The sequence below is a fragment of the Quercus lobata genome, chromosome 4 (genome assembly GCF_001633185.2).
Source record: "Quercus lobata isolate SW786 chromosome 4, ValleyOak3.0 Primary Assembly, whole genome shotgun sequence".
Classification (NCBI taxonomy): Eukaryota; Viridiplantae; Streptophyta; class Magnoliopsida; order Fagales; family Fagaceae; genus Quercus; species Quercus lobata.
Window position 1 is genome coordinate 107,542 of NC_044907.1, and position 13,874 is coordinate 121,415.

At 32.1% G+C, this 13,874-nt stretch overlaps 1 pseudogene; it reads left to right on the plus strand.

Moving 5' to 3' along the window:
• The first annotated feature begins 682 nt into the window (after window positions 1-682).
• Window positions 683-13,471, plus strand: LOC115987700 (annotated as a pseudogene).
• Window positions 13,472-13,874: the final 403 nt, after the last annotated feature.

The following is a 13,874-nucleotide window of genomic DNA, read 5'->3' on the forward strand; positions in this document are numbered from 1 at the left end:
CTAACACAGACCCAATTGTGGCTAACTAGTTTCACATCATCCACCAAATACTAAGCATTTCAAAGCAATTATAAGTTCTCATTGATTATTTTTTATATTCTTTAAAATGAAGGGTATAATAGTAATGTTATTATAAAATGATTCCATTCCATTCCTTCCAATGTCACTCCCAAACGTTGTTACTTACTTTCCATTCCATTCCATTCCATTCCTTTATTTTATAACATCCAAACAAGATTTTTAAATCACATTCCATTCCATTCCATTCCATTCCTTTCCCTACTAAATCCATTCCATTCTATTCCATTCCATTCCATTCCTTTAATGATCATTCCATTCCATTCTTTTATAAACTCCCAAATGGACCCTAAAGAAAAAAGTACAAAATTATCCTCATTTTTCATCCTTTTACTTAATAGCATAATACTATAATAGTACTGTGGGGGAGGATTTTGTTCCACGCCCCGCAAGCTTATTGTCCTCTTTGGGGAGCCAAGCCCGCAAGGTTTTGGTTCTCGGCCCCGAGTATGGAAGTCCAGGATTTTCACCTCAGGCCAAGGGCTTTGCATTGTAGCTATTTTGGCTTGACACCTTTGTCCTACATCGGTTGGAGATGCACCCTACTCATGGCTTATAAGCCTTTGGAGCAACCATGAGTGTACCACTACTACACATGCTACACATGTGTAGTAGTGGTAGAGGCGTGCCCCTGGAGGGTAACAAAGCCGTACGGGTATCATGCGGCGCGGACATGGCAGGTCCAATCTCACCCTTGCCCCAAAGCGAACAATACTCTTGATGGGGCACATCCCCTCAAAAGTGCCTTTTTGTGGGGGAGGATTTTGTTCCACGCCCCGCAAGCTTATTGTCCTCTTTGGGGAGCTAAGTCCGCAGGGTTTTGGTTCTCGGCCCCGAGTATGGAAGTCCAGGATTTTGACCTCAGGTCAAGGGCTTTGCCTTGTAGCTATTTTGGCTTGACACATTTGTCCCACATCGGTTGGAGATGCGCCCCACTCATGGCTTATAAGCCCTTGGAGCAACCATGAGTGTACCACTACTACACCCCTTGGCCTGAGGTGAAAATCCTGGAATTCCATACTTGGGGCCGAGAACCAAAACCTTTCGGACTTGGCTTCCCAAAGAGGACAATAAGCTTGCGGGGCGTGGAACAAAATCCTCCCCCACAAGTGCTTTACTCTTTTTTTGTCCCACTTTCGGCCTTTCATATTTGTACAAGTATTGCTTAAAAAAAGAGAGAGGATATTTTTATAAGTTTATCTCTTTAAAATTTGATAAGTAGTTAAAATTTGATAACAAGGCAATTTGATTGGATATGACACGACATCTACACCCATTAAAAACAAATAAATCAAATTGTCACACTTTAATGTAATAACCTTACATAAATTTTTTTGTTAGTGTTACATTCCATTTCCATTACCCTAAAATGTGGGGTTTAAACATTTTTTTTTTAAACCGTGATTTATAGCTTGAGTTTAGATTAAGTAGAGTAGGTGATTTTTGTTTTGTTTTGTTTTATTTTTTTAATTTTTTAATTTTTTTATAATTTTGGTTAAGTGAACCAATGGGAGGGTGAAACATGTGTGGTATAGGTTGATTTAAAAAAAAAAAAAAATTATGGAAGTTTATATTGTGTGTGTATGTATTGTTTTAAAGTAAAAACTTATGTTTGGTAATGTTGAAGAGTGCAGTGATAATAAGGTAGTTGACATGGTAAATGTGTATGATTATTGTGGTATCTTCGATTTTAATATTGAGACAATCCATGAAGCAGCCTGTCCTCCTTTGATTGCATAGTTCGACCCTATCCTCGTGTGTGGAGGAAGGATCAGGTCTGTGGACACTGGGAAAATTATTAGGTACTCCCGGAGTACAATAAATGCGTACTCCCTCCTCTCACATGAATGGTGGGTCCCACCATGAATTTAATTAGTGGGACCCACCATTCATGTGAGAGGAGGGAGTACGCATTTATGGTACTCCGGGAGTACACAATAATTTTCCTGGACACTGACGCAGTGACGCTAGTGAATATATACATTGGCCCAAAAATTAATTAAATTAAAATGTAAACTTGGTATCAATTTTGTTTTTTTTTTTGAGAAAAACTTGGTATCAAATTAGATTACAATTAGAAGCAAATTGGGATTGAATTTAGATTTTCATTAGGCTTCAATTTTATATAATATGTATGATAAGTAAATCTCATTCATAATCGTCTTTAAAAAAAAATAAAAGAAAAATTATTATTTATTTTTCATTTAGTGAGTTCGGGGTATAAGAATGCATAAATATATTTGTTTTCATTTGAAGATGCTATGAATTTTATGATTTAAAGTTTAGGACATACTCTACTTTATCATACATACAGAAGAGAAAAAAATTTCATTTAGCTTTTTTCATTATTTTATTTCTCTTATATTACATTGTATATGTTTTATTTTATTTATGAAAACATTGTATATGTTAAAGCATGTAAAAATGATTGGGTGTGTATTGGTAATATACTTTTATATATATATATATATTCTCATTTGTCACATAAGTTTTTCTTTAAATGTTCCAATTCAATGAATACTTAAACTTAGAATATCCAATTTTCTACAAAACAAAGAGATTGCCAAAGTATAAAAAAAAATTTTTTTTTTTTTTGAGAATCTATAAAAAAAAAAAAAAAAATCTTTAAATATATTAATTCTGGCAAAAAAAAAAATTTAAAATTTTAAAAGGAAATGAAGTAGGCACTCAGGGAGTGCAAAAAAGAGATGTTCCATTAAAAGGAAATGGACCAAAAATTACAAAGAAAAGCCGATCAGAACAACCGAAGATAAAGAAATGGTTCGATAAATGTGCTTATGAATTAATTTTGGATGTGGTTCAATAAGTGTTTGTTTGGTATTGAGTTAAAAAACTAGTTTTTTTACTATTTGGTTTATTTTGACTATTATTTATGGGTTTCATTGTATTTTCTGATATTATTTATAGGTGTCAGTGTACTATTTCAACTACCTTTTAGTTTTATTTACATACTTTCAGCAAAAAATTTTTAGTTTCAGCTAAATAAGCTGTTTTCAAACATACATTTAAGGTCCGTTTGGACTTTGGATACAAATTATTTTTGCTGAAACTGAAAACTGAAAACAATGTAGTAAAATAATTTTTAAATGGGTGAATAGTGTCGTGGGACCCATGAACAGTGCGTGAACAATGTCTTTTGGCCCCTGCACAGTACTCACATGTGATGTTACTGTTTATGCGCTAAAAAAAAAAATCGGTAGAAAACACAAACGTGAGTTTGGAAACGCGGATTCAAACCAATACTTAGTATAGTGGGACTCATAAACAGTATCAAAAATTACAATAGGATTCATGAATAATAACAAAAATAAGCTAAATAGTATAAAAAAAAACTAGTTTTTTCAGCCAATACAAAGCACACTAAACAGAGAAAATTGGTTTTTATTTTTTATTCAATATAACGTATATTAAAAAATGATTTAAGAAGTATTAATCATGATTAAGGGGGATTTCATGGGGACTGTGCTGCTACTCTTTTATTATATATTTTTATAAACTAATAATAAATAGAAAGTTGTGCTTCAAAAAAGAAAGTTGTGCTTTAGGACCAACCTCCGATGGGGTATAATCTAGAGTGGATTAGTACAGTTTTGGGGGTACCCACTCTAGAGTGGATTAGTACAGTTTTGGGGGTACCCACTGAAGTTGGCAGCTTGGTAAATTTTACTTATTGTGTTGTTTTTATATGTTTTTAAGATTCTGTTTGATAAAGACTATTTATGTCAATTTATTTTACTATTTAATTTATTTTTTTTTATTATTTATAAATCTTATTGTACTTTTTGGTACTATTTATGAGTTTCGCTGTAATATTTTGGTTTTTTACTTATATTTACGGTATTTTCAGTAAAAAGTTTTCAATTTTGACAAAATAAGCAGATTCTAAATAGATTCTTAAGCTTTGTTTTTAAATTTTTTATTTATCTTGGAGTTCTATATATTATTATTGAGTCATGATAACAAAATTTATACCTTATTTCAGGTGTATACATCATCACTCATACAGAAAGGGGGTCTCACATTTGCGTGTGACCTACTTGCCTAGTGGGTTAGTACACTTCCAATGGTCTCCATGGAAGTCGTTAGCTTAGTATTTTTTTTTTATACTATTTTTGTCCCAATTTGTTTGTCCTCTATACCATTTTGGGATGTTTCAAAATATTGTTGTATTTCTAAAAATAAAAATTATTAGTTTACTAATGTTCCTATTATACCCCTACTTTATTTTCAAAACTGTTTGAAAAGAAAACTAACTAATATTTAAAAAAATCAATTTAATTTTAGTTGCCTCATTAAGAATAAGTCTTTTTTAAAAAGCTAATAAATTTATTTAAGGGTAGTTTTGTAAACTTATATATTTTTATAAGGCAGATAAGACAATAAATGATGTTCCCTTTAAAAGTTTGACTTTTTAAATAGGATAAACAAATTGGGACGAAAAAGAAATTTTTTTTTAAAATAAAGCCGTCAGCTCAGTAAATTTTACTTGTTAACTTGTTTTTACTTTTTAATATAATTTAACCTTTTTATTTTATTTTATTTTTTTTAACCTTGGAGTTCTATATATATTATTATTGAGTTAAGTTAACGGAAAATTATTCCTTGTCTTAGGTGTATACACCATACACCATCTCGCTTGAAACAAGTGGGTCCCAGAGTTGTGTATGACGTTCTACTTGCTGAGCGGGTTAGTACTATTCCGGTGGTCTCCATTGAAGTTGCAAGCTCGGTAAATTTTTTACCTGTTGGCTTGTTTTTATATGTTTTAGGCTTTTTTACCTAAAAAAAAAAATTTATGCCTCTTGGAGGAATGTTCACAAGAAAAAGTGATTCATATGTTCCTATTTTGAACACAAGAAACCAAATAACTAACAGAATTCTAGGAAGTAATAAGTAATTTTATCTTGCAAGTTTGGATCCTTAGCACTCAAATCTCACCAACAGTGTTACATGTTTGAATTCCTGGTGTGATGATGCATCATCATCATCATCATTATTACTCAATTTGAGGGGGAAGAGATAGGAAGATGTGATCCAAGATGAATGTGAAGGAATATTAGTACCATCTTATTGCCTTTTTTAAGTCACAATTGAAATCCAAGATGAATGTGTATTTTATACTTACCTTTTTAATCCATGTTGAGGAAGAGATCAGCCAATCATGACACTTCAAAAGACATTTTCTCATCTAGGACAACTGGGTATAATGACACTAGCTTATGATTCAATAACATCAATGCAAAAGTTTTTAATTAGGTTCTAATACTTTTTATTTTTTTAATGAAGTTTGCCTCTATGTTTCTCATAAAAAAAGTTATAATACTTTTTGGTCCCTCAAGTTTTGGTTCTTTGTTATTTTGGTCCATTAAATATAAAAGCTTGCAACTAACATCTCTTACTTTATATCTATCTTTTATCTCACCAAAAAAAAAAAAAAAATCTTACTTTAAAATTTTTTTTAATTCATTCTCAAAAAAAAAAAAAATCGTTTTTAATATTATCTTCTTGTCAAGATCTATTAACTGTAAACATTATTTACCTTTTTTAATATATAATAAATACTTTTTAAACTACGTCTTAAGATTCAGGGCAAAAAAAGAAAAAAAAAGAGAGACAGGAGGCTAGTTTCTTCTTAGGTTCATAGGTTCTAATATTTTTAGTTGGAAAAATTCTGGTATGAGATGTATGTCTCAATGACACGTGGGACCCACATGTCATTGAGACATCCGACTCACACAGTACTTACACTATTTGTTGTTGTGTTTCGACCATAGTTGGACCCACAAGACTCCAGCAAAAAAATTATAATATAGCTAGGGATCTTGTACATGAGCTTTAAAATGTAAATAAAAATAAAGAAATCTTTTAAATTCGTTTAGAAAATGAACTATGCTATCTATGCGTAGGAGGTGGATGGTTTATTTATTTTATTTTATTTTTGTCTTTGGGCTTAAAGAGGTGGATAGATTTAAAGGAAAAACGTTTCAAAAAGACTCTTTACTTTTCCATAAACAAAAAAGACTTTTACTCTGCTAAGGTATTTTATAGTTTCAAAATGACTTTTATTATAGGATTTTTGTACTGCTTTTTGATTTTATTATTAGCTTAACAATATTAATTCTTGTTATCTAAATTATCGCTGCGATTAAAATTGATTGAAATAGGAAAAAATTCTTTTAATTGTCATAATCCATTTCATACTTCCTAAAACGAAAGTCTAATAAGTGGATTTGAGGAACAAGATCCTCTTAATTTCACTTAGAATGAAGAGAGTCAATTTCAAGATTAATTATACAAAATACCACATCATTTAAACTTTTAAATGATACAACACTTATTAGTGTTATTTATTTTATAATCAATTATTATAACAAGTAGAAGAGAGATTTGAACATTTGTTTTCCATATAAAGAAAACGTAACACAAATATAAGATTTGATTTAAATCATATTGAATATTTAGCAATATTATAATACATTTGGTACATATTTATATTTGTAATATTTAATGTATATCATAAAATGAATTTATCAAATGGAGAAAATCTTTTTTTTTTCTGCATTTAAAAAAAAAAATTAAGGATCATTGATTTTATTTTTAAATAAAAAGGATTGCTGAATTTTTTTTTTTTTGAATGTAGGATTACTAAACTTGAGATAAAAGAATCACAACTATACATATTTTTGTTTCCTTTTGTTTCATCACAACAATAATATGAACACTAATTAGTTTTAGACAAGTACATACTTTATAGCCTATAATTTTTTTTTTTTTTTTAATAAAGATAATTACATCATGCTGCTAACCTTGCAGTTCGAACCCTTTCCCTCCTAGACCCCCAAGGATTTTATGCATGGAGATGTGCCAATTCAGTTATAAGGCCTTTGAACTTTATAACCTATAGTTGATTATTCAATATTCAACTCCTCTAGTAGAAACTTTTGAAGCAATTTATTCAAAGTAAACAGCATCTTAAACAACATGCGGGGTTTTTAATATTCTCAAACCTCATTATGACACCAAAATAGGTAATTAATAAAAAAAGCCAAAAACAACACTCTCTTTCTTAATTTTTGGTAAGGGTTTTGAAGACTATGAGAAATTATTATTTACACCGAGAGGACTGCTGATGTGGTCCTCCCTGACCAATGAGATGATACCATCTATATAAATGTATGTGTGAGTTTCCTAATTAGCATAATGAATAAAAAATAAAAAACACTAGATGATGTTATATTTGCATAAATAATAACATTTTATTAGTTGAGAGGTCAGGAGGACCACGTCAATAGTCCTCCTGGTGGACCTAATAATTTCTCCTAAGACTATAGCACAATATCCAGTTCATTAAACAAAAACCAAAAGAGTTTGAGTAATGGCTTTTGACACCTTCAGAGAGCCTTGAATGGTCTCTACCAGTTCCAAGTGTTCAAGAGCTTGCAATCCAAAGGCTTGATAAGGTGCCACTTAAATATGTAAGGGATGACTTGGACGAGATAACTCCTTCCAATCCTTTTCTTCGTGTACCTTTGATTGATATGAACAAGTTGGTCAACCCAGAATTCAACGAAAAAGAGCTCCAAAAGCTTCACTCTGCATGTCAAGAATGGGGAGTTTTTCAGGTAATTAATACAAAAACATTAGGCACTAGTACTTCTTTTTTGTTGTTGTTCTTTCTTCTTCTTCTTCTTATAATATGAGAACATTAGGTAATATATATTGCTTTTCTTTCATTTTCCTTCATTACCTTAGAAAAATATGATCTTGAGGAATATTTTGCTTAGATATTTCTAATCAAAACATGCTTGTTTATGGCTTTTGTTGTTCATATACTAATGAAGCTCTTCCTATTGATCAAAATTCACCTTCTATAATTGCACTTTCTCCTTCTTCTTCTCTTATCTTTATTCTCAAAATTCTTTACTAATTAATGAGTTTCAAAAGACCATGCTTTCTTCTTAAAAGCAACTTTCTATGATATGAAATAGATCGCAAGAACTTCAAGGGCTCTTGAAGGCAAATCAGATGTCCAACAAAGTGATAATGATTATGACTTGTATATGTGGCTTAAATAGATTGTAACTTATATATGTGGCTCAAATAGGTTATGTTTGTTTTCATGTGCACTGTGCAGAGTTCATGTTACAGTTCATTAAGATGCAATCTCATTAATTATATTATTATTCTTTGTTTTCCATATATATATATATATATATATATATATATATATCTAATTAAGTAGCTAGTTAACATAATTTCAAAATTCAATGTACACTGGCACTTTAGGATATTACTAAACAATTGAGAAAGCAGTTCCTAGTGAACCATATATGCATGCATAAAGTCTAATTTATGAAATAATAAAATATTTTGCTTGCCTTAATTTTGTTTTTGTTTTTGTTTTTTTGTTTTTTTTTCTTCTAAATGAAGTAATAGATAATAGATAAAAAAACACCATCATGCCTGCATGACGAGTAAGGATAGAAAGGAAAATTTCAGTCAAGAAGATATGTATAAATTACAAGCATATGACAGAGACAAGCCAGAGTTTCTGTGCAGCTATCTTGAATCTCTCAGAATAATTGTAAATTAAATTGAAGGGAGAGTGTTCTAAAAGTATTTTTTTTAAAGAAAATTTTATTGCCCTTTGACTGATAGTTTTTCATATTTTTCAAAAAAGAAGAGAGAGAGAGAGAGAGAGAGAGAAAAAAAAAAGGAGAGTAAAATAGTAGACAAGGAATGCATTCATGACATGAAGGTCTTCTGATTGAAAATTTGTTAGCCATAATTCCTTACCGTTTGCCAAGACAATAAGCCTTTTTGCCTCCTTCAGTTATGCTAATTTGATTTTTCAATATAATAGAGTCAAAAAGAATCGAAAGCTTGTTGGCTGAGTCAAAAGTAATTACTTATTATTATTATTATTATTATTATTATTAGGGTAATTATATAGTAAGCACCACCTGTGGAGATGCTTTAGTGGTAAGAAGTCTACCAACTCTTTACCTTATGTGTTTGAAGTTGAGAGTTCAAACATTAATATATCCCATTAATTATGTGCATGTTTCCACATCATTCATGAATAGGGTTCAAGCGGACCAGAGAGTCGGAGACAATAAACTCACATGCCCAAGATCTTTTTTTTTTTTTTTTTTTTTTTTTTTTTCAATATAAAAAATAAGAGTTCTGGTCCAAAATATAAAACAAAATAATAAAAGTAATATTTCTTCCACTTATATACTAATTAGTAAGAGATGTTAAAATGGTGAGACCCACCATGTGTTTTACATGTGCTTTAGAAATGAATATCACTTAACTCTATCCATAGCCACATTAAGACAAGTTTCAATTTCAGGAAAGATCCAAACAAGTCAATTTTTTGAGTATTAATAATGCATTATTACAAGTCCAATCATATATGATGATGTTTACTAGGGTTAAAACACTGTATGTACTAATCATTGCTAAACTTTAAACATGATTCAATAGTTTGTTTATTCCTTAATCTTGCATATGGTAAAGTTGTGATTTACAACTATGTTTTATATTGGCTTTATTTCATGACAAAAAGTGTTGTAATTGCTTTAATTTTGTTTCTTGTATTTTGTGAGATTTTATTGTATTGAGTTTAGTATTAAGTTGGTGAAGACTCAAACTTAATTAAACACACCCATCCTTTAGAGAGAGAGAGCAACTTATCCTTAGTGATAAATCATTCTAGCCTCTTCTCCTTCCCTCTCCCATTCTCATACATTGAGAGGAGATTTGTATTCAAACATAACTCACACCTATTCAGAGTGTAGAGAGTGTTTTGGAACTTGGGAAGCTTTGGAGATTTGCCAAAAGAAGCCGGTGAGGCTAGGCGGATGCAATTGGGCGTATTGTGTGATCCAGAGAGCTAGAGAAGACAAGGCTTTGTTAAGTCAGTTGGTAGCAGGAGCTTGGAGGGCTCAAGTACATTGGGTAGGTTAGACTTGGAGGGTCTTTTGTTATTCATGTACTCCAACTTTATTATCTAGTAGATCGATTACTAGTTGGAGGGTGGCGGAGAGGTTTTTCGCCGAGTTCTTCAGTTTCCTCTTCGATAACACATCTCGGTGTTATTTGTGTTTGCATCCTTCTTCCCCACTCTTTTAGTTTTCATTTTATTGTTGATATTTGATGTATATGGCTTAGAGTAGTTTATTGTTTTTTCGCTCGCATTTACTCTATTTCGCCCTTAATCTAAGTTAGAGAAAAATCAACTGAGCCGTAATTTTTAATTTGGGGGTCTAAACAGCTCTTGTGTTTTCATACAATTCGAGTTTTCACAAATAATAAACCACGGAGTTTTTGATGAATCACTAAGCAACATGAGAGAGCAAGCTCAAAAGTTCTTTGACCTTCCTTTGCAAGAGAAGAAACGTTGTGCTCAGAAACCAGGAAGTCTAGAAGGTTATGGTCAAGCATTTGTAACTTCTGTGAAACAAAAGCTACCGTGGAATGACATGCTCTTCCTCAAAACTCTTTCCCTTCAAAATCGAAATTTGAATTTCTGGCCAGAAAACCCTCAAGAGTTCAGGTAAATTCTAACTGAGTCATACGATTGACCAATTGATATACCTACACGTATGATTCATGCATATAGATATAGACACCTAGCAATATGCTCACATGATGGGATGCTAGCTTAAGCATAAATTTATCTAAGTCATCATATATGGGTGAAGTGGATTTTCTTTTCCCAAAGTGTTGTCTATAGTATTAACGGTATTCCTAAAATATCTAGGATATTCTAAACTAGAAGGTCTTATATATATATATATATATATATATATGATAGGATTGGACTCTATGATATACCTACACTGAATTTTTTTTCAGTGCAGGTGAAATTTGAATCCAAATCCCTTATTTAATTTTAAGAGATTTTACTTGCCGAGTGTCGGGAACATTTTTGTGACAAGGGTTGAAATGTGAGAACGGCCCAAATCTTCCCTTGGATTCTTTAGAAGTGTTTATTGTGGAGAATCAAGCCAAAAGTTCCAAAAGTATAATAAACAAAAGGCTAATGGTGTTTTGACAAGAGAGAATCAAAATGCTAATAAAAAAAGTGCAGAAAAAACATAAAAACATAACAGGTCTGAAAGTTGGACCCACAGTCAACAAGAAGAGGAAATTGAAAGAGGTTGTCAGGAAGAGAAGGAAGGTTCCCCTGCACCCATATTTCCACCCCTATGCTTCAGAATTGCGAAAATGTTAGTTGGTTGAATGGGTTTAACAAAAGTGTAGAAAAAACATAAAAACATAACAGGTTCGAAAGTTTGACCCATAGTCAGCGAGAAGAGGAAATTGAGAGAGGTTGTGAGGAAGAGAGGGAAGGTTACCTTGTACCCATATTTCCATCTCTAAAGTTCAGAATTGTGAGAATGTTTCTTGACTTAGTGGTCTTTTGCTTTCAAGTTTCAGCTCTATAGGGAAAATGTGGTTTTGTTCCTTTAGAATCTGATTGAGGCCTTTTGTAATGAACTTGGAGTGCTCTAAGTGACTGATTTTGGTCAATAAAAGAGGCTTTGAACCCCAAGATATCAATCAAAGAAGTTATGACCAGGTTTGATTTAACTGGGTAAGAGGGATGCCTTGCTTTTGCATAATTTGGGAAATAAAGTATCCTTAATTCATGGGTTGATGTTTCCTAGACATGGAAAGTCCTTGGAGATTGCATTTGGTTGTTGCAGCAGACAAAGCATGCCACTTAAGGTCAGCTATGTGTTTTAGGCAAAAAATGGTAGAGCAGAAAAGTTAGGCCACAGTCAACCAGAGCATAAAAGCTCTTTTGGGGTGGAAGTTTCGTGTACAAGACTTTTTCCATGAGCCAGAGGTGTTATTAGTGTCTCTTGCCCACTTGGTAGCGTGCATGGGCTGGGCTCATGCAAAAGGTCTGAAAGGAAACCGATTTATACCCTCCAAACCACATTTACTCAAATTTCCCTAGTAAGTTGCATAGGCTAGGGCCATGCTTAAAAGAATAAAATATAATACAATACATGAATTAAGCCACAAGGAAGTGGAGCTTGATTGAATCGGGTTTATACAAAATGTGTCGCGAAAATGGGTATCAATACCGAGTTAAATTGAATTCACATAATAATAAATAGTCTTCTTATTCATTATTCATATTTTAGAGTTTGGAAAAAGTACTTAAACATTTTTTTTCCTTTTTTGGAGTATAATTTTTTATTTTTTCAATTTAATTGGTGTGAATTAGAAAAACTTTGGAAACTTATTCTGAAGATATGAGTAATGTGGCAGTTTCTATTGTGAGGTTCATAACCATGGGGCTTGGACTTGAGGTTTAAAAATTTAATTTGTGACACTTAGGGTTTATTTGGGATCCGCTTATTTTGTTGAAACTGAAAACTTTTTGCTGAAAGTACTTTAGATAAACGTAAAAGTTAGCTGAAATAGTACAGTAAGATCCATAAATAGTAGCAAAAATAAACTGAATAGTAAAATAAGTTGGTAAAAATAATTTTTGCCAAATAAACATTTATAAAGAAGGAAAGTACTAAGTAAGGATGAATTTCTATCCTCCTCGTCCTGAACCTGAGCGTGTTATTGGGCTTAATCGACATGCTGACATCTCCTGTATAACTCTTTTACTTGAGTGCGGCGACTCCTCGTCCTGAACCTGAGCGTGTTATTGGGCTTAATCGACATGCTGACATCTCCTGTATAACTCTTTTACTTGAGTGCGGCGACACGCCAGGATTGCAGGTTTTGAAAGACGAAAACTGGGTTAATGTTGAACCTGTCAATGGTGCAATTGTTGTAAACCTTGGCCATATCATGGAGGTAAATACTACAAGTTACATGTTAATATTTGTTAGATTGTCATAGCAATATTGTAGATATGTACTGTTAACTATGGTTTTTAAATTTTTTATGTATAATATCTCTTTAGTATTCTGAAATTTTAATGTGAGTTATGGTACCGTAAAATCCTTTGTCGTTAAATAAATGATTACTTCCTTGAAATACATGACCACATCCGAATTATTTGAAGATAACAGACTACAAATTGCAGTAGAAAAAGTACAAATGCAAGGTAAACATAGTTAACAAACTTATAGCATTTTCTTTGATCATGTAGATTATAAGCAATGGGAATTACAAAGCCCCAGATCATAGAGCAGTGGTGAACAAGTCAAACCAAAGGCTGTCAATCGTGACTTTCTGCTATCCCAATTCATCAGTGGATATTGGACCAGTTGAGAAGCTTATCATGTCAGGAAGCCCACCTGTATACAGGACCTTAACAAATGCAAAGTATTTTCATAACTTTTACAATCGGAAGCTTGAAGTTTCATTCATTGATAGCCTGAAAATCTAATTGTCATAAATTGGGCATTTAATGGTGAACCCTCCAATGGACTTAATCTAAGAGGCCTACTGGCCCTTCTCAGCTCAGGTTGTAACATTTGCAACAGCTTTTAGATTTTGGTTGTTTTGGCAAAAAGATAAGGCATGCAATGCATGCAATATATTTTCAACTTAGCATAAGAAAATTGCAAGGAAGAAAATAACGAAATAAAGAAAGAACAAAGAAATCTGTTTGATATTTATTAATATATATACTTTGCCAAATGGATTGATGTGTCTGAAATAGATCCCATGTTCTACGACACTATTGATTTTTCACCCAACACCATCATTCTTCTACAATTCACGTTCTTTCAAAAGCTTCACAATATAATGATGTACATTTCTCTATTTCCACCCCTAACTCCCCCCCT